The following is a 20,317-nucleotide window of genomic DNA, read 5'->3' as shown; positions in this document are numbered from 1 at the left end:
CTAGAAAGAGGCAACATTAATGCAACTTTTTTTCCCTCTATTAATAGACTCCAATGGATGAGCAAATGCAGCATGTGTAAAGCACAGGTTTCTATTTCAATGGGACTATGCCCAAAGCTCTGCAAAATGTATAAGGATGGATATTGAAACTGCTGTATTGACATTTAAAATATTCCTTTTCACAAACATTTTCTATTTAAAAATTAAGCACATTTTGATACTATTAAATATTTTGAGTTAAATATTAAATTAGAGAGAAAAATATGTTTTCATTCACCTGTTAATACATTCTGTGAAATTAGACTGACCACAATAAAAGATCCTAACACCTTTGTATCCCCTTTCAATCCCCTCCTCCCCGATAGTCCTGAATTGGAAATGCATTATTCCACCTGTAGCAAATTCAAGAGATGAGATTAACCCAAACCAAAAATCGGTAGGACACAGCTATGGCCCCATTCCCTCCAACAGTCTGTACTTCATCTGTGAGCATTTGTACCTGCTGGAATAATAACTGTTTGAGGCATTTAATAATAGGAACATTCAGAGGAAGCTCTTCTAGTTGACCATTTCATCTAGCTGCTGGTTATAATTTCACTGTGAATGGACAGTTCATTGTGAATTGTTTACAAGGCATGTGTCTCAATCTCCATCCTTATCCATTTTTACAGAGCTCTGGGCAAAGTCCCACTCAAATTGAAACCTGGGCTTTTCACTTGCTGCATTGTGGATTGTTACCAAAAAAGGAGAGAATGGGGTTGAAATAGCTATGTCAAAGTCAGCATAGCCACAATCTTATTAATTGGTAAGAAAGGTTTTCTTTTGCTTCACTTTCAGGCAGTGAGGCTTTGTCGTTTCAGTGGCAATTTGAATGACTGGCTCAAAGAGGCACAGCGGACTCACAAACTCTCAGAACATTGCTACCTTTGCTTGAGTTTTCAGCAGATCATGATACTCTAGTGGTGGTCACAACTTAAATCTGGGATAGGGAAATGGGCATGGTACTATCAGCACAACATGAGCGCAGTCAACGGCACATTGCACCATTAAGCTCCACATCATCTTGCTGCTCTGGGCAAGTGGGAAGGAGAGGAATTCTACTTTACTGCAGTGGGGAGCAGTTTGTGACCTCCTGATGGCAGTTGTATGGTGTGGACTGTGAAGTGTTTCAATGTGCCTATGCTGGAATAAAATGACAAGGTTGCAGAAATTAATAGCCACTAATACTATTACAGCCAATAACAATACACAGTGCTACATACCATTACACACAATAGTAACTGTTACGCACATCCAGCATTACAGCTGCAGTTTTACCTCTTAGAATCTACCTAGAAGTGAATTTCACTGAGACAACTATCACTATTTAGGACAACAAGCAATCTTTTGTAAGAGCTCAGTGAGTCAAGCAGGAAAGGTATCTTTACCCATACACTTTCTTCAGAGCCCAATTCAATGCCTTCTAGTCTTTTGCAGCTTCATTTGGTCTTCAGGCTAACTCCTCATCCTCCCAATATTCCTACAGTACTAATGGAATTGTTACCATGGTGTCTTTGTCTGGTTTGAACAGCATTCACTTCCTTCTGCAATTAATATAAACTATCAAATTAACACAAATGATCGTAACTGGCACAAGGTCTAGCAAAAGATGTAACTCGGGGTAAGAACAGGGTAAAGGAAAGGGTAATTCAAGGCATGACCTCTCCTCTAAATTGTTACACACACTAAAAATGCATGAGTATGAACATGTATAAAGTATGTTTAATATGCCTCTCCAAAAGGGTGAGATTCAAATTGCTTTGCAGACTCGTCTTATTCCCTGAAGAACTTCCTGAAGCAGAGAAGAATTAACCCTCAAGCTAGTGATGATCCTTTCTTGCAGAAAAGGGAGGATTGTGCTTCTCTCGATTAAAATGCTGAAGCCTCTGTGTAAGCCAGACACATTCAGTTAGCTGCATTGTAAAAGTCTATTGTTCCAAAAGTGGGATTAAGTTAGAGTTATACAATTTAAAATGCCATAGTTGCGTAATTATCAGCTGCTTGGTAGCAAAGCGGTCAACATAATATTATTACAGTGGCAACAACCTGTGTTCAGTTCCACTGCTCTCTGTAAGGAGATTGTAGGCTTCCCCCATGACCATGTGGCTTTCCTCCAGGTGCTCTGGTTTCCTCCCACATTCCAAATATGTACGGGTTAGTAGGTTAATTGGTCACATGGACGTAAATTGGACAGTGTGACTTCATTGGGCTAGAAGGGCCTGTTTGGGTGCTGTATCTCTAGAATATAAAATGATCTGCCCTCCATTGAATGCTTCCGATATGTCCACTTACCATAACTCATCATGACATGGTAATGGTGTGTATTGTACAATAAATTAATACAACTGTGTCCAAGCAAGAAACAGTGTGGAGCCAAGTTTCATGCCCAATATTTTTCCACTCTATATCCTCTGGAAGTGATACAAAGGTATGAGAAAGCTCATTTGTACTGTAGGCATTTGCTAATAGGCTTACAGCTGCCATCTGTCTGGTTTTAATTAATAGATAGATTTTCAAATGATGCAAGATCAATAATGGACAAAATTAAAAAAGCATCTCTTTAAATAAAAGAATGCTTTTTACATATAAAATTCTGGGTTCTTCTGCCACATTCATGGTTGACAAATGGCAGCTCAGAACTCTTCCACAAGCCTTCTCCAATTCATAATTCGTCTATGCCTGATTTTGGGCTCAGCCTATGGTAAGACTCCTTTTGCCATCCTGTCCAGGTAATCTCATTTGTTCCAGGGAATCATTTCTACTTGATTTTTAACCAAAGTAAATTTGAGAATGAACTGCAATCTTTCACTAATAACAATGGCTCATTTTCATGACACTGGCATGAGGATTTTTTATGTTCCTGGTGCATCAGTCAAGGAATGGTCTAAGGCTACATTTTTTTCACTGAATTCCAAAAATAAGATGGTGCTGAACAGGTGAATATCAGGTTAACATGTGGAGCAATTTTATGCACATTTCTAGGTGTCTTAATACACATTAGGAAATTTGTTTTCTCATTTTTTAGTTGGATTTCCCTTCTCTGGAGCAGATCTGTTTAGTATGAAACAAAACTCAAATGTTGCCAGTGCTGTAAATGCAAAATCTGTCTGCAGTGAGATTTTCAAACTCACTCTCTGAACCATGCCAATCCTTGATTACTGAAAGAATCTCATCTTCCTGCTTCCCTTGAAGGGCCATGTTTAAATTAGATACTTTGTTCTTGCTGAGATCTCTGACCTCAGTGTAACATTGCATGTACCTTGGCTACATTGTGTATGGAGGCTAAGGTCACAATCACTCTTAGTTTCCTGGACTGTAGAGAACTGTTGATCTCCTTCCTGCCACAGATTCCTACAGGAGACAAGCACTGGAAATTCCATTATACGTTCATTCAGTTTATAGAAGCAGGCAGAATAGGCACAGGCATTTGCCAGCACTACAGGCTTCTTGAAAGTTCAGGTACTCAGACACTCATTTTGTTTCCGTACAGGTGATGTACTGTCAGGATTAGCTGTAGACCTGGGGGGGGGGGGGGGGGGTCTCTGTGACCACTGTTGTGCCCCAGCCTAGCCAGCTCTCTGTAGCCCACAGTAATACACTCCCACCCCCTCTCATCTCTACAGCATTTGTCCAGTTTTCTACAGTAACTAAAAGAGCATGGTATTTACCTTTAAGAGCTGCCTGCAAAGATGGTACATGATGTGTCAGTTGCGAGAGAACTGTGAGAATCTACTACCTAACAATGAAACAGCACAGAAACCAAGATGAACATAAGAAAGTAGAAGCAGACATAGAATACTAAGTTCCACAAGTCAGCCCCACCATTCAATATGATCATGGCTGATCTATGTTTGTCTCAGCTCCTCCTCTGTTCCTCAGATATTTATTAATCTCCATTATAAATATTAGAACATAGAATAGCACAGCACATTACAGGCCCTTTGGCCCACAATGTGCCGACCCACAAACCCTGCCTCCCATATAACCCCCCCACCTTAAGTTCCTCCATATACCCGTCTAGTAGTCTCTTAAACTTCACTAGTGTATCTGCCTCCACCACTGACTCAGGCAGTGCATTCCATGCACCAACCACTGAGTGAAAAACCTTCCTCTAATATCCCCCTTGAACTTCCCTCCCCTTACCTTAAAGCCATGCCCTCTTGTACTGAGCAGTGGTGCCCTGGGGAAGAGGCACTGGCTGTCCACTCTGTCTATTCCTCTTAATATCTTGTACACCTCTATCATGTCTCCTCTCATCCTCCTCTCCAGAGAGCAAAACCCTAGCTCCCTTAATCTCTGATCATAATCCATACTCTCTAAACCAGGCAGCACCCTGGTAAATCTCCTCTGTACCCTTTCCGATACTTCCACATCCTTCCTATAGTGAGGCGACCAGAACTGGACACAGTACTCCAAGTGTGGCCTAACCAGAGTTTTATAGAGCTGCATCATTACATCACGTCTCTTAAACTCCATCCCTGGATTTATGAAAGCTAACTTTCAACTTTAAAATGCCCATTCTATCTCTAAGAATCTTTTCCAGCAGCTTTCCCACCACAGACGTAAGGCTCATTGGTCTATAATTACACGGACTATCCCTACTACCTTTTTTGAATAAGAGGACAACATTCACCACCCTCCAATCCTCCAGTACCATTCCCATGGACAACGAGGACATAAAGATCCTAGTCAGAGGCTCAGCAATCTCTTCCCTCGCCTCGTGAATCAGCCTGGGGAATATTCCGTCAGGCTCCAGGACTTATCCATCCTAATGTATTTTAACAACTCCAACACCTCCTCTCCTTTAATATCAACATGCTCTAGAACATCAACCTCACTCATATTGTCCTCACCGTCATCAAGTTCCCTCTCATTGGTGAATACCGAAGAGAAGTATTCATTGAGGACCTTGCTCACTTCCACAGTCTTCAGGCACATCTTCCCACTTTTATCTTTATTACTAATTTTATTTATTTCTATTTATTTATATTATTTATTTATAATTATACTTATTACTTTTATTACTAATGATCTAATCTCCATAACCTCTAGGAGGGAGAATTCCAGAGGTTCATTACTCTATTAATGAAGAAATATCTCCACTTAAATTTTAAATGACTAGCCCTTTATCTTGTAACTAATTTGGGACTCTCATACTAGTGAAAATATTTACTCTGTCAAGACCCATTAGTACCCTGTACGCTTGAATAAGGTTGACCTTCATTCTTCTAAAATCAAGGAGTACTACAGACCCACACTGTTTAGCCCTTCTTCATAGGACAATCTTTTCATGCCTGGAAGTAGCCTGGTGAATCACCATTAGAACTCCTCCAGTGCTCGTATATCATTTTTTAAATAAGGGGACCAAAATTATGTTCAGAACTAGGGACGTAACCTCAGAAAAACACTGTACAATTGTAACAAAACTTACCCGTTTTTAAAATCATCTCCCCTGTAATAAAAAGCCAAAGTGCCATTTGCCTTCTCAACTAACTACTGACAATTTTTTACAATTCATGTACTAGAAAACCGAGGGACACCTATACTTTATTCATTTATAATTTCTCTCCTTTAGGCAATAATCTGCCTTTTGATTACTCTTATCGAAGTGCATGACCCTGTACTTTACCACATTATTCAATATTTGACAGATTTTCATCCAATCCCAATGCCGAATCACAATGCCACCATCACAACACACCCTTCCATCTATTTTCAATATTAGTATCAATCCCGGTTCAATATTAGAAGGAACCAGACAATTCTGTTCTATGAACCTCATAGTTGAAGCTCTCCAGCTGTACGAGACTTTCACACAATGTTGGTGTCTTCCAGAACATCATTTCAATGCCAAAAAAATTGTATTGATGGATTTTGAGGCCCAGGTCTGAATACTTATAGCAACACCCTATGATACAAGAGGCTTCCTGGGGGTATTTGAGATTGATTTAAGGGCATTCAGAACATCAGAATGGCATAGTTGTTCATCAAACCACTTTCTCACAGTTCCAGCCATCTGGGTTCAATCCTGACTTCCAGTGTTCTGCATGTGGAGCTTTTATATTCTCCCTGTGACTACAGGGGTTTCCTCTATGTTCCCCCATATCCTAAAGATGTGCAGGTCTCCAAGTTAATTAAATTGTCCCTAGTAGGTACTGTAGTTGAGTGATAGAACCCAGCAGACGTTGATGGGAATGTGTGTAGAATAAAAGGGATTGTTGGAGGAATAGCTTCATGGATGTTTGGTGGTTATCATGGACTCAGTGGGCAGAAGGGCCTGTTCCCGTGCCTAATGACTCCTGATTCCCATCTTATTTTCCCCAACTAGAATGTTTCCCGGCTGTCCTGAAAAGATGGCTCTCTGCTTTTCCCCATGATCCCTGACAACTAGAAGACTTGCTCAAATTTTAATGTGATGAGCCAAACTATTTTTATTTTTCACCCTTCGCAGAAAATGCTAACACTCCTCTCCTGACTACTTTGCATGAACAAGCTTCAATGTTAGTCAGCACCAGTCTTAGGAAATCTTCAATCAATAAGGAGGGAAAAGTGAAAAAGAGAGAGTCATCTAGCATGAAAACAGGCCCTTCAGCCCACCAAGTCTGCAGCAGTCATCTAGCACCCAATTACATTCATCGCATTTTATTCTCTCCACGGAGGTAAAAGTAATTAAAATTCAATGGAACACTGATACATCATTGAGATGAAGGCATATTTCTGAAAGTAGAAAATTGCAAATACAGCTTCGTTAAAGCTGTGAAATTCATGTTATTTATACAGTGATGTATTCTCATAGCCAAAATGTACTTTTTGGTATTACTAATAAAAATATATGACTAGCATTCAGAAATGTACATGACCAGATCTAAGGTGGGGCATAGCATAAATACCCTGATGTGAAGAAACCACCTTTTCTGCCTTTGGTTCACCTTAATGATATAAACATTTTAAGATAACTGTGCAAGAGAGTATCAGAAAGGCCAAAGAAATGTACTATACATACTGAAAACTTGAAACAAAAGAGATAAAACCAGAAATACTCTGCAGGCAGTATCTGCGAAGAGAGAAAAATTCGTTGACCTAAAATACTGAGTATTTCCAGTATTTTCTGTTCCTTTAAGACTGTTCCTTTGATGCCTCAGCATTACAATATAGGACAATTTTCAGAAGTATTTTTGTTATCATAGGCAAACCTCCAATATAAATGGGATTTATGATCTGGTGAATTATTAGTGAAGTTAGGTCTAAAGGTTAATAATTCTAAGATTGCCACATTAAAGAAGTCTTTTCATGAACCTACAACTAAAATTCCTTCTGATATTGCTGGTGTTGAAGTTCATTGGAGTTGGACAGGTGTCCTTAAGCATTCATCATGAGGCATGCTATCATCATGAGCAAAGTTCAACTAAGCCCAAGGCCTAAGACATCAGGCACAACTGACTGGGCATTACATACATTTCTTTGTGCTACACAGCAATAAGTAGTTCATGAAAGATAGTATCATGTTAAGTTCATGACAGGGGCTGGGTACAAAGGTGGTAGGAAGAGGCAGCGGGGGCAATTCAGTTGGGAGAGTATGTGTTCAGGGATTGGATCAAGACCAAGATCTGTGAGATGAAGGCTGGATGTGGAAAAGGCCTCGGTACCAAAGTTGGTGATGAATGGTGGACTTGGTTGGTGGGTGGGGTTTTGGTGTCTGTAATCATGAATTTGTAGTGGGGTGCTGGTGGGCAGATGGTTCACAAAGAAGAGGAGCTAAGTAAGGAACTGTATCTGAATAAGGTTTCCAGAAGAGGGCTGGAACTTGCTCAGGAAGCAGCAGTCCTACAAGATGGGAGCTTTGAGAGTGCCAATAGCAGGAGCATTTCTGAACAATGGCCATATTTTACAGGCAGTGCTCTGAAGGGATGTTACATGGAAAATGATATCATTCTACTGGCACATATATTTTGTGAACAGGGTTTCCAGACAAGTATAGTTCAATGTATAAATGCACTACAATTGTGTTTTAATTTGGAAATAATTATAAAGCATTAAAATCTATGTATATACTCTGATTTCCAGACATAATGAATTCCAATTCCAAAAGACAGTTTAACCTAATTTCAAATTGGACCTAGTTTCAAATTTGTACAAACTCTCTGGATACATGATATAATTGAAATAGACAGATCATCTTAAATGCCATGGGGAAGGGGGTATTATGTCTAATTTATAATGCAAGAGGATTAAAAATGGTCTAATCACAATGGGTAACTTGATGGTGAAATTATAGAACTACAAAGAGTTTTTTTTAAAACAGTGTCTCCTTCCTCTGCTCTGGCAATATCACCACCCTCGCATATCAAACAACCACCTTCTGTCTTTTATCCAATGAACTCTGAGTAATGGGTAGCCTGAGCAACAATTCCCTTTACTATGAACACATTTTACTAAGTAGCACACTCACACTAATAAAAATCAGCAGGCATCATTTATTCCTAACCACATTCAAATCATGCTTCGTAACATGTAAACACATGTGCCTGCCCCCTTCAGACAATGCAATGAAGGTCAACGCAGGTATATTATCTTTGTCAGTATTCACAGCTGAACAGTGAACATCCATACCTAAGTAACTGATTGGTAAACCCTCCGAAGAAAGATTTCTCACTATGATGAAAAGACATTTTAATGAAACCCTATCCTACAGAATCAGTCTTAGAATTAATTACATGGATTCTTTTGACAGCATGATTAGAAATGCAGGCAGTTCAGAACTTAGTATGCCATCTGACTTAGCTAGCCATCTAAAATTACATAATAATTGATATAAAGCAGAAAAACTGTCAATTGACTTACCAATAAACAAGCCACGGGAAGCACCTTCACTCAAACTTTTCAGCCATTAAACCAGCTTCTAGTTTTACCTGGAGGTGAAGAATCAATGCTTTATTTCCTCCCAGTCAGTTGAACTTTGTTCCTGTAGATAATCAGTCTTGCAATAGCAATGCGACCAATTTTATCTGCGTCACTCTGCCTCTCCAGTTTCAGATTCACTTATTGCTTGAACAACCTATACCAGCATACCACCTGCTTACTTGCAGGCTGTCTGTTCAGTGGGTTGCAAGCGGCAGAGGAGTGTTAACAAGAAGAGGCCAAACTCGCACTGGATACCAGCTCTACAGGTGGGAGGGACTTAAAGCAGTCAAGCAGGTTACGTTGGAAACCGGCACAGCTGTTATTTAAATGCCATGACTATCAGCTGTTATTTCAATTAACCAAATACTCTATTGCTATTTTCTTTTATAATCCAATCCAGCATATGTCTCAGTAATTAAGCAGTTATCAAATCTTGAAAATCTGTAGTGTTTCTCATTTGGAAGAACTCGGAGCTCAGAACTCAGAGGGGTTATAGAGATGAAGGATCAAAGAAAAAGGAATTACAAAGGCAAAACCAAATAATTTTTTGAAGAAACTATGAAAAGATGATAAAGGATTCAGGATTATAGGGAAGGGCAGTGAAGAAGTAGGTGAAAAGGAGCTACATTTGGAAAAGCAGTGAAAATGCACCCCAGCTGGCCAGTTATAGACTGAGAAGTGGTTAAAACGCAAGCCATCCTTGAGTATGGGAAACTACAAATATTAGCACTGCTTCATACTGATTGGGAAACAAACATGCATAAACATAAAAGTACAGTATTAGAAAGTGATATGCGTGCAGCTATTGTAGCATTGGTGTGTCATTGCTTTAAATAAACTCCAGATAATAGAGACAGAACAGGAGCCAACTTTCTGCTGAACAATTAAAAACTAACACAGGTGCTTATATTGCACAGATAATTATAATGTTAAGTCACATGCACAAGTAATTCACTTACAGGTAAATAACTTACAACTGTTTTCTTGCTGAAAATGTATTTTAGCTATTAATATTAATCATAGGTCTAGATTATTAACTTACTTTCTCAGATATTTAGAGCTTCTTAGCTGGTGTTGTGCGTGTTCCCTGATCTGAATAGTGCCTGTCATCTTGAGTCACTTACTGTTGACTCATCACTTTGGTCATCAGGATGAGAGTCTAAAAGTTGTTTCTGTTTGAACTGCTGTCTCTCCACTCTGTCCTCCACATTCCTATACTGTTTCCTTATTTTGTCTGCACTGGAATTTCCATTTTGTTGCTTTTCCTGCTTAACTTATGGCACTGTTGAACTCAGAGTCACTGGATTGCATTAAAAACTCTTGTGTTTAATTCTCCCCCTACTTCACAGTATCCTGCTGTCCTCTTGCTATTGCCTGAGGAATTGAAACTAATATGCACACTGACTTTGACCCAGAGGTCATTAAAGATTTTAATCTCCCCGCTAACCATCTTCTCTGGCTGGTTGTACGTCTTTAACATCATATCAGTTTCTACAGTGAACAATTATATGGGAGAGACCATGAAGATTATAGATTACGGTAAGTTTGGTCTCTACCAAGCCAGCTGATCTCATGCGGTATGAGGAACTGGATATCTGGGTAAAATGAAAATCCGGTTCCCCAGTCAGAAAGTTCCATGTTCAGTACACAGTCTAGTCTTTGGAATGTGATATTAGATGTTTTGAAGGACTGTGAGAGTCTTGACCATTGTTTTACTTGATTAATTAATTTAGAAATACAGCATGGAATTGACCCTTCCAGTCCTTCAAGCTGCACTGTGCTGAGAGCCCCAATTTAACTGTAGCCTAATCATGGGACCATTTACAATGACCAAATAACCTACTAATCAGCATATCTTTGGACTAAGAAGGAAACCCAAGTATCTGGAGAAAATCTAGGCATTCCACAGGGGGGACATACAGGTTCCTTACAGATGACATCCGAATTGAACTCTAACCCCGAAAACCCCAAACTGTAGTAGCATCACTCCAATTGCCACACTATCATGTTTATTGCTTATCCAGCATCATCGGTTGTTCTTAAATAGCTATTGTTGAAGCTTGCCGTGTGCAAAATGGCAGCATTGTTTCCAATGTTTACCAGAGTAAATACACTTCAAAAAAATGATCATTGATTGTAGTCCATTTTGGGATATGCTCAGAGGAACATAAAAGGTGTTATATTACTGCAAAGACATGAGATAGTCTGCAGATGCTGGAAATGCAAAGCAACACTCACAAAATGCTGGAGGAACTCAGCAGGTCAGACAGCATCTATGGAAATTAATAAACAGCCAATGTTTTCTTTGTAACTGAAAAAAATTGTCCTTAGTACAATTTCTGCACTATGGAAGGAAAATCAATCAGTATTCCCATGGTTGATCATGGTCTAAAAGTGAGTTGGTTTGAAGTGAGTTGAGCATCCTTATACCTGCCAATGCCTGCTGTGAAGAGTAATGCATTAATGTCAATTAATAAGTAGACAACATTTGAAACCATTTGTTATTTATCTCAAGACAAGAGGAAGGATTATTGCCATGGTGGGGTTGAAATGGAAAGCTGCACATCACCAACCTTTTTAAGTTCATCGGCAATACAACTTCAAACAACTAAAATGAGTTGAAAAGGGAGAGCAACCATGGAAATTAATAATTGGGTCTCTGTGGTAGTCAGGTTTTTAATTTTACACGAGGGAATCTATGCTTTTGTACTGAAGGTCTCTGAGCATAAAATAGCTGATTTACTCTGCTTTCCTTTCCTTGGCACTCAGTTGTGTCATAGTGAAATTAAAACACTGAGTGTTTTTAATACATTCATGGGCTGTGTTACCACGGGCAAAGACAGGATTTATTGAACAGAATACCATGCTAGGCCATTTTATGGCACAGTTAAGGATCAACCATATTGCAAGATGTTTGGAGTAAATAAGGACAACAAAAGAATATAAGGAAAACAGATGTGCAGTTACTGATGCCCATTTCTTATTCCAGTTTTAATCATGTGGCTGAATTTTGGGTGCAGTCTTTCATTGATTCTTTTGTGTTTCTTGGATTTACTGTGTATGCCTGCAAGAAAACAAATCTCATGGTTGTATGTGTTGACATATCTGTACTTTGATAATAAAGTTACATACTTTGAATTTTAATGCTGGATTGTCATGGTTGTAAATTGACCCTATACATTGACCAAGGCCAATGGATTGTTAGTCCACTAAATCATAACTTTGCCACACATGCTCACCCATCTCTATTTTCCTATTGTTTCTATGGCAAGAAATGTTTCCTAATTTCTCTTCTAAAAGAAATTCTAATTTTAAGGTAACGACCCCAGCAGAGAAATTCCAATTCATAATTTTGAGAAGAATTGCTGAACACCAGAATAACCTGAAGGGGAGTGACATTATACACACATCTGAGTATGGAAAACTTTAACTCCGACTTTTGGGGCCATTTTCATTTACATTCACGCTTTTTGCCTGGTTAGTAGTCTACACAATACAACGACCAATAGTGCAAGCCCCAAATCAACTCTAGCATGATTTTCATCCTGATTGACCTGATAGATCAAAGTTCTTAAATACTTTACTGAACAAGATTGCTTCCCTGAAACTGCTATTTAATCGATCAACATGCCAAGTACATTCTTTCACCTCATTAACATCTCTGACCTCTTGTGACCTCAATTACACGGTCACAAGTATGCCTGAACTGCTTTGTCTATGGAAACAAAGGTCATAGCTTCACTCTATCGCTGAGCCTCAAGACTATTCTGAGCTCCTGCTGCTTATTGGTAAAGAATGCCATCAAATCAGTAGAAATATGTGACATAGAATTGGAAGATGTTGAATCCTTGTGGGTTGAGTTAAGAAACTGCAAGGTTCAAAGGACACTGATAGCAGTTATGTACTGGCTGGGAGTAGCTGGGAGGTGGACTACAGATTACAACAGGAAATAGAAAAGGCGTGTCAAAAGGGCAAAATCATGGGAGATTTTAACATGTAGATTGATTGACAAAATCAGGTTGGTAATGGATCTCAGGACAGTGAGTTTGATGAATGCTTAAGAGATGGATTTTTAGAGCAGTATGTTGTTGAGCCTACTAGGGGATCAGCTATCAGCTGGATTGGGTGTTATGTAATGAACTGAAGGCAATAAGGGATCTCAAGATAAAAGAACCCTTGGGAACCAGTGATCACAATATGATTGAGTTCAACTTGAAATTTGATAGGCAGAAAGTAAAGTCCGATGTAGCAGTATTTCAGTGGAGTAAGGGAAATTACAGTGGTATGAGAGAGGAGTTGACTAAAGTAAATTGGAAGGAGCTGCTGGCAGGGATGTCAGCAGAGTAGCAATGCTGTGAGTTTCTGGGAAAAATACAGGACATGTGTATTCCAAAAATGAAGAAATACTCAAATGATAAAATAGTACTACTATGGCTGACGAGGGAAGTCAAAACTATTGTAAAAGCATAAGAAAGGGCATACAACAAAACAAAAATTAGTGGGAAGTTAGAGGATTGGGAAGTTTTTAAAAAACCTACAGAGAACAACTAAAAAGATCATTAGCAGGGAAAAGATGAAATATGAAAGCAAGCTAGTAAATAATATCAAAGTGGATAGTAAAAGCTTTTTCAAGTATGTTAACAATAAAAGAGAGATGAGAGTGGATAAAGGACTGCTATAAAATGAGGCAGGAGAAATAATAACGGGACAAGGAGATGGCTGATGAACTAAATGAGTATTTTGCATCAGTCTTCACTGAAGAAGACACTAGCAGTGTGCTAGATGTTGTGTGTGGAGGAAGAGAAGTGGGCACAGTTACTGTTACAAGGGAGAAGGTACTCAAAAAGCTAAAAGACTTAATAGTACATAAGTCACCCAGACCAGTTGAACTGCACCCTAGGGTTCTGAAAGCGGTAACGTTAGAGATTGTGGCGGCATTAGAAATGATCTTTCAAAAATCATTGGACTCCGGCGTGGGAAATTGCAAATGTCACTCCATTTTAAGAAAGGAGGCAGGCAGTAGAAAGGAAATTATAGGCCAGTTAGCCTGACCGCAGTGATTGGGAGGATGCTAGAGTCAATTGTCAGGATGAGGTGATGGAGTACTTAGTGACACAGGACAAGATAGGACAAAGTCAGGATGGTTTCCTTAAGGGAAAATCCTGCCTGACAAACCTGTTGAAATTCTTTGAGGAGATCACAAGTAGGATAGATAAAGGGGATGCAGTGAATGTTGTATATTTGGACTTTCAGAAGGCCTTTGACAAGGTGCTACACAGGTGCCTCTTGCCTCTACCAAGTTACAGGAAAGTCACTAAGATGGTTAGAGCATTGGCTGATTGGAAGAAGGCAGCGAGTGGGAATAAAGAGATCTTTGTCTGGTTGGCTGCCAGTGACTAGTGGTGCTCCACAGGGGTCGGTGTTGGGACCACTTCTTTTTATGCTGTACAGAATTGATTTAGATGATGATATAGATGGCTTTTTGCCAAGTTTGCAGATGATATGAAGATTGGTTGAGGGCAGGTAATGTTGAGGAAACAGGTAAGATGCAGAAGGAATTAGACAGTGTAGGAGAATGGGGAAGAAAGTGCCAAATGAATTATAATGCTGGAAAATCCATGGGCATGCACTTTGGTAGTAGAAATAAATGTGCAGACTGTTTTCTAAACGGAGAGAAAATCCAGGAATCTGAGATGCAGAGGGACTTGGGAGTCCTTGTGTAGAACACCCTAAAGGTTAACTTGCAGGTTGAGTCAGTGGTGAGGAAGGCAAACGCAATGTTAGCCTTCACTTCAAGTGTTCTAGAATACAAGAGCAAGGATGTATCCTGTTGAGACCTCACCTTGAGTATTGTGAACAATTTTGGGCTCCTCATCTTAGGAGATGTGCTGGTATTGAAGAGGGTCCAGAGGAAGTTCACAAGGATGATACCAGAAATGGAAGGTTTATCATATGAGGAACGCTTGCTGGCTCTGGGTCTGTACTCACTGGAATTTAGAAAGACGGGTGATCTCATTGAAACCTTTTGAATGCTGAAAGGCCTAGACAGAGTAGATGTGGAAGGGATGTTTCCCATGTGGGAAAGTCTAGGACAAGAGGGCACATCCTCAAGATAGAGGGGCGTCCATTCAAAAGAGAGATGTGGAAAAATTTCTTTAGCCAGAGGGTGGTGAATTTGTGGAATTTGCTGCCACGTGCAACTGTGGAGGCCAGGTCTTTGGATGTTTTTAAGGCAGAGATTGATAGGTTCTTGATTGGACATGGGATCAAAGTTTACGTGGAGAAGGCCGGAAAATGGGGTTGAGGAGGAGAAAAAAAAAGGATCAGCCATGATTAAATAGACTCGATGGGCCAAATGGCCTAATTTCTGCTCCTATGTCTTATAGTCTTATGGTCTGTTTCCAGCACATCACAGTTTTCAACAGAGTCACACCGCACAGAAAAAGACCCTTGCATGGACTGCGTCTGAGGACCACGATTCCATCGCCAATACATAGGGGCAATTTACAGGGGCCAATTAACTAGCACATTTTTGGGATGTGGGAGGAAAGTAGAGCACACAGAGGAAGCCATTGTTTTTAAAGGGAGAATATGCAGAGACCACACAAACACACACAGACATGCACTGTTGTGCTGTGATGCATAAACCACACTCCACACAGATAGCACTCGAGGTCAGAATTAACCCAAGTCTCTGGCACTGTGAGGCAGCTGTTCTACCAGGCACACCAGTGTGCTGCCATCTGTGTTACTACTACTTTGAGCAGAACAGCCATACTGTGCTTAACAAGAGAAGGAAGGATTTTCTTTCTTACTCTTTAGCCCACAGAACAGCAGAGCAAGTATGAATTTACTGGAATTAATATACTGTACTTGCTTCATATTAGGGGTACATTCCTGACAATCTCAATATCTGAATCATTATCTGAATCAGGTTTAATGTCACCATTTAATCAATCAACATGCCAAGTACATTCTTGAAGTCTTGAAATTTGTTGTTTTGCAGCAGCAGTACATTGCAATACATAATCCTGAAAAAAACTATAAATTACAATATATAAAATTATTAAAAAGAGCTAAAGGTAGTGCCAGAGGGCGACTTCTCTCAGTCCACCTGTGAAACAGTTTAAAATTCTCCTCTTTCCTTTTCAAGGTGGCTGGGGTCCTGTCAGAATCCAAGATCTAGAATTGCACTCAAACTCTGTTCCTTCACAGTGGTGGGCTCCTGTTCTTGGAGCTGGCTGTGTGGCCTAGTGAATTCAGCATCTCCAGGAGCTGCCAGGATGATGGGCACTTTTGAGGTGCGGCCTTGTGAACTAACTCATTCCACGCTGGAGTCACTGACTGGAGCATCGCGAGAGAACAGACCATGGGGGCAGTAGTGGAGGCTGCTGTCGAAATAAGTGACGCTTTGGACTGAAACATTGAATGAGCGAGCTGCTGGTCTCCCTCTCGTTGTGGCAGGAGCGATGCCTCGCTCTCCCTTGTTTGAGGAGGAAGGCAGAGAGCCTGTGGCATGTCAAACTGTTGGGGTGAACAGTAGTTTTTGATGGACTTTAGATCATGGTCTCTGCTATTCTTGGCATGGCAGGTGGTGGGAGGGAGGTGGGAGGCTTGTTGCTTTTCCTGCTGCTTGTGTGTGAGAGGGTGCTTTGGGGTTCCAACATTTTCCTGTCATTTATTCTTTGGGGTTTTTCTGTTTCATGGATGTCTGTATGAATGAAGAATATTTGGTTGCATTGTCATAGGGTGGGTGTTGGGAACGGACCCAAATGCAAGACACAGACACTGAAGTACTAGGGAGAGGACTAGGTGTATGAAGAAAGCAAGGGAAGTGGGGAAGAAACAACACTGGACAAGACTAGGAGACAGGGCATGGGCTAGGACTAGAGTAGGAAAGTGGGACCTGGACGAGGAACTAGGAACTGGGAACTAGGAACCTGGACAAGGACTCCAAGCCAGAGACTGGACAGGGACCCGGAACCTGGGTCTTGACTCTGGTTCGGACTCCGGATCCAGGCGAGGACTGGACATGGCAAGGCAACAGGACTGGACGTGGGGGCAGGACGTGGGATTCCAGGGCTGGACGAAGACATGAAACTCAGACTTGGTCTTGATCGAGGGAGAGCAGAAACACAGAGCCTAGGTCGAGGGAGAGCAAAGCAGAAGCAGGCAGAGGTGTAGCTGGACACAGACATTAAACACAGGGACATAAAGAGACAGTTCCAAGCTCAACAATAGATAGTTCCTTCTGTTGGCATGACAAGGCTCCAGTCTCACTCCAGTGGCTGAACTTGACAGTAATACAGGGAAAGACACAGGCGAGGTTGCTGGCAGGGCTTCAGGCGTGGGTAGCCAGCAGGGCTTCAGAGGCAAGGAAGGGAACAGTCCAGCCTCAGGGTAACGGCAAAGATGGCCTGACTTACACAACAGAGGCAAGGCCAGGAAGGGACAGATCCCACCATAGGGTGACAGGAATCCAACAAGATGAACCAGCAACCACACACCAACCCAGGGCGACTTATATTCCAGCCCCAATATGAGAATCAAGTGCCTGTGATTCAGCCCAACTGAAACAACGGACAGCCAGAAGACCCGGAATCCGGAGTCCACGGACCAGATCGTGAACCGCAATGCAGACTTCACGGACCGGACCATGACATGTACTGTATACTGTTTACATTCTCTAATATTGAATGGAACCTCTGAACTTAAACAAGTCATGCTAAAAGAGAGCAAAAAAAGAAAAAATTGGTGACGTAGTGTACATGGGTTCATTGTTCATTCATAAATATGATGAGGGAGGGCAAGAAACTGTTCCTAGACCAGTGATTGTGAGTCTTCAGGCTCCTGTATCTCCTCTTTAATGGTAGCAATGAGAAGAGGGCATTCACTGGGTCATGGGGGTCCTTAGTAATCGATACCGCCTTCTTGTGGCATTGCCTTTTGAAAATGTTGCCTGGATTGGGGAGCATGCCTTATGAGAATAGGTTGAGTGAACTCGGCCTTTTCTCCTTGCAGTGACGGAGGATGAGAGGTGACCTGATAGAGGTGTATAAGATGATGAGAGGCATTGATTGTGTGGATAGCCAGAGGCTTTTACCCAGGGCTGAAAGGGTTGCCACAAGAGGACACACGTTTAAATTGCTAGGGAGCAGGTACAGAGGAGATGTCAGGGGTAAGTTTTTTACTCAGAGAGTGGTGAGTGCGTGAAATGGGCTGCCGGCAATGGTGGTGGAGGCGGATATGATAGGGTCTTTTAAGAAACTTTTAGATAGGTACATGGAACTTAGTAAAATAGAGGGCTATGGGTAAGCCTAGTAATTTCTAAGGTAGGGATGTGTTCAGCACAACTTTGTGAGCCGAAGGGCCTGTATTGTGCTGCAGGTTTTCTATGTTCTCGGTGCTGGGGAGGCTGGTGCCCATAATGCAGCTGGCTGAACTTGTACCTTTGTGCAGCTTTTTCCGATCCTGTGCAATGGCCACTCCATATCGGATGGTGGTGCAACCATTTAGTATGCTCCCCATCTGTAGAAATTTGTGACAGCCTAGTTGCAGGCCTGAAGGCTGCCTGTGCATAACACATGCATCTGGCAGGTGCTGTTCTTCACCACATTCTTGGGAACACTCTCCCACCAATCTTCCTTCCCAGCTTGTAGCCTCCTTCCTGCTGGCCCATTGCAATTTACATATCCTTATCTTCACCCATTCAATATTTGCTCGCTTAAACTCAACACGGCTATCAGCAGTTACTCTGTGGAAAGGGGCACCGGCAAGGCAGCCGTTCACATTCCATGCCATGCCGGAGGATTGTCAGAATAATCTGGCAAGTCTCCCAGTCCCTTTGATCAATCTACAGGAGGGTTTGAGGTGGTCTCTATTTAAATGGGTGAAAGGACCACACCCTGGTGGCCACCCCTCCTGGACTGTCCTTTCGATCTCGCCGAACCACTGAAAGGGCCCAGCTCATTTGTGTTCACTCCACAATGGGGTGGCTGCCTTCAGACTCAGTGTGGAATTTCTTTTTCTCAGTCTGCCTTGCTATCGCTCAGATCCCTTCCCATCTATTTCCCCAATATCTTTCTATTCTTTTCAATATAACTAATCATCTACCTCACAGAATCGGCCTTCATTACAAAGTACCATGACCATTATACTTCAATACTTTCTCCATGGCTTGCTGACATGTTCTCTGTGTCTTCTGCACTTGTGTTCGTATTCGTTTTCATCCTCAGGCCTACTTCCATTCAACTTGGATAGATATGACGCAGCTGGCTGGTGTCCATCACCTAGATCACTGTAATGATATAGTTTCTGCGTAGACGTTACCCTTTGTTCTGTCTGTGAGGGCGACATGAGGGTGAGTCATACAGTTTAACCAGAATCCAGTGTTTCCACTGGCTGGCTGCCTCATCGGGTTTGTTCACAAACAGAAGTGTAATTTCTCAGAAGCACTGTTGTGTCTGTGCACACCTACATACATCTTAACAAAAAGCACGCACGTGGGAGATGGCTTTAACTGGTGTATTGACATTGTAATGAGAGAGAGGTAGAACAGTGTGCACGCACAGACGACAGATCAATACGTAGTGCTAAGGGGGGTGTCATTGCTCTAAAAGAAATAGATCCATATATTACATCTCCTCCCCCTGTAGATCAATGCAACATAAATCTGTAAATGTACAAAACATTTAACTTCCCTTTCAAAATCCCATATTCTAAAAAAGCATACTTTCACAATAACAGTCCATAACATAACTTCACACACAAAATGCTGGTAGAACACAGCAGGCCAGGCAGCATCGATAGGGAGAAGCGCTGTCAACGTTTTGGGCTGAGACCCTTGGTCAGGACTAACCGAAAGGAAAGATAGTAAGAGATTTGAAAGTAATGGGGGGAGGGGGAAATGCGAAATGATAGGAGAAGACCGGAGGGGGTGGGATGAAGCTAAGAGCTGGAAAGGTGATTGGCGAAAGTGGTACAGAGCTGGAGAAGGGAAAGGATCATGGGACGGGAGGCCTCAGGAGAAAGAAGGGGGGGAGGGAGCACCAGAGGGAGATGGAGAACAGGCAAACAACTAAATATGTCAGGGATGGGGTAAGAAGGGAAGGAGGGGCATTAACGGAAGTTAGAGAAGTCAATGTTCCCATAACATAACTTCACAGATTTAAAGGTAGTGTCCGTTTCTTTCCGAATTGTGCCTCTGGACCTGTGGAGTGGCATCATGTTTGGTAGGTATCCAGTCTAAGACAATGTTCTTGGTTTCCCATGTCACATTGCTGTCAGTGACATGATCATCACTGAGAGGTAAGTCTGACGACTGTAATGTGTCTGTCTTATTGGATTCAGTCGACTCAGGTAAGTTCTTCGACTGAGC

The 20,317-nt window shown here is 41.4% G+C and overlaps 1 protein-coding gene across 4 annotated transcripts in view; it reads right to left on the bottom strand.

Annotated features, from left to right (window-relative positions):
• The window catches only part of eps8l2 (EPS8 signaling adaptor L2), a 187,755-nt gene extending 178,562 nt beyond the window's left edge, over positions 1 to 9,193 (bottom strand). For 3 of the 4 annotated variants that reach the window (XM_073049379.1, XM_073049378.1, XM_073049381.1), the window contains exon 1: positions 8,881 to 9,193. The gene's annotated coding sequence lies outside the window, so the exon portion shown is untranslated. The remainder of the gene's footprint in view (positions 1 to 8,880) is intronic. The other variant, XM_073049380.1, reaches the window with a different exon arrangement.
• Between the last annotated feature and the right edge of the window lie 11,124 nt (positions 9,194 to 20,317).

The sequence above is a fragment of the Hemitrygon akajei genome, chromosome 6 (genome assembly GCF_048418815.1).
Source record: "Hemitrygon akajei chromosome 6, sHemAka1.3, whole genome shotgun sequence".
Lineage (NCBI taxonomy): Eukaryota > Metazoa > Chordata > Chondrichthyes > Myliobatiformes > Dasyatidae > Hemitrygon > Hemitrygon akajei.
Note: the sequence above shows the minus strand (reverse complement) of the source record. Positions and strands in the feature narration are given on the sequence as shown.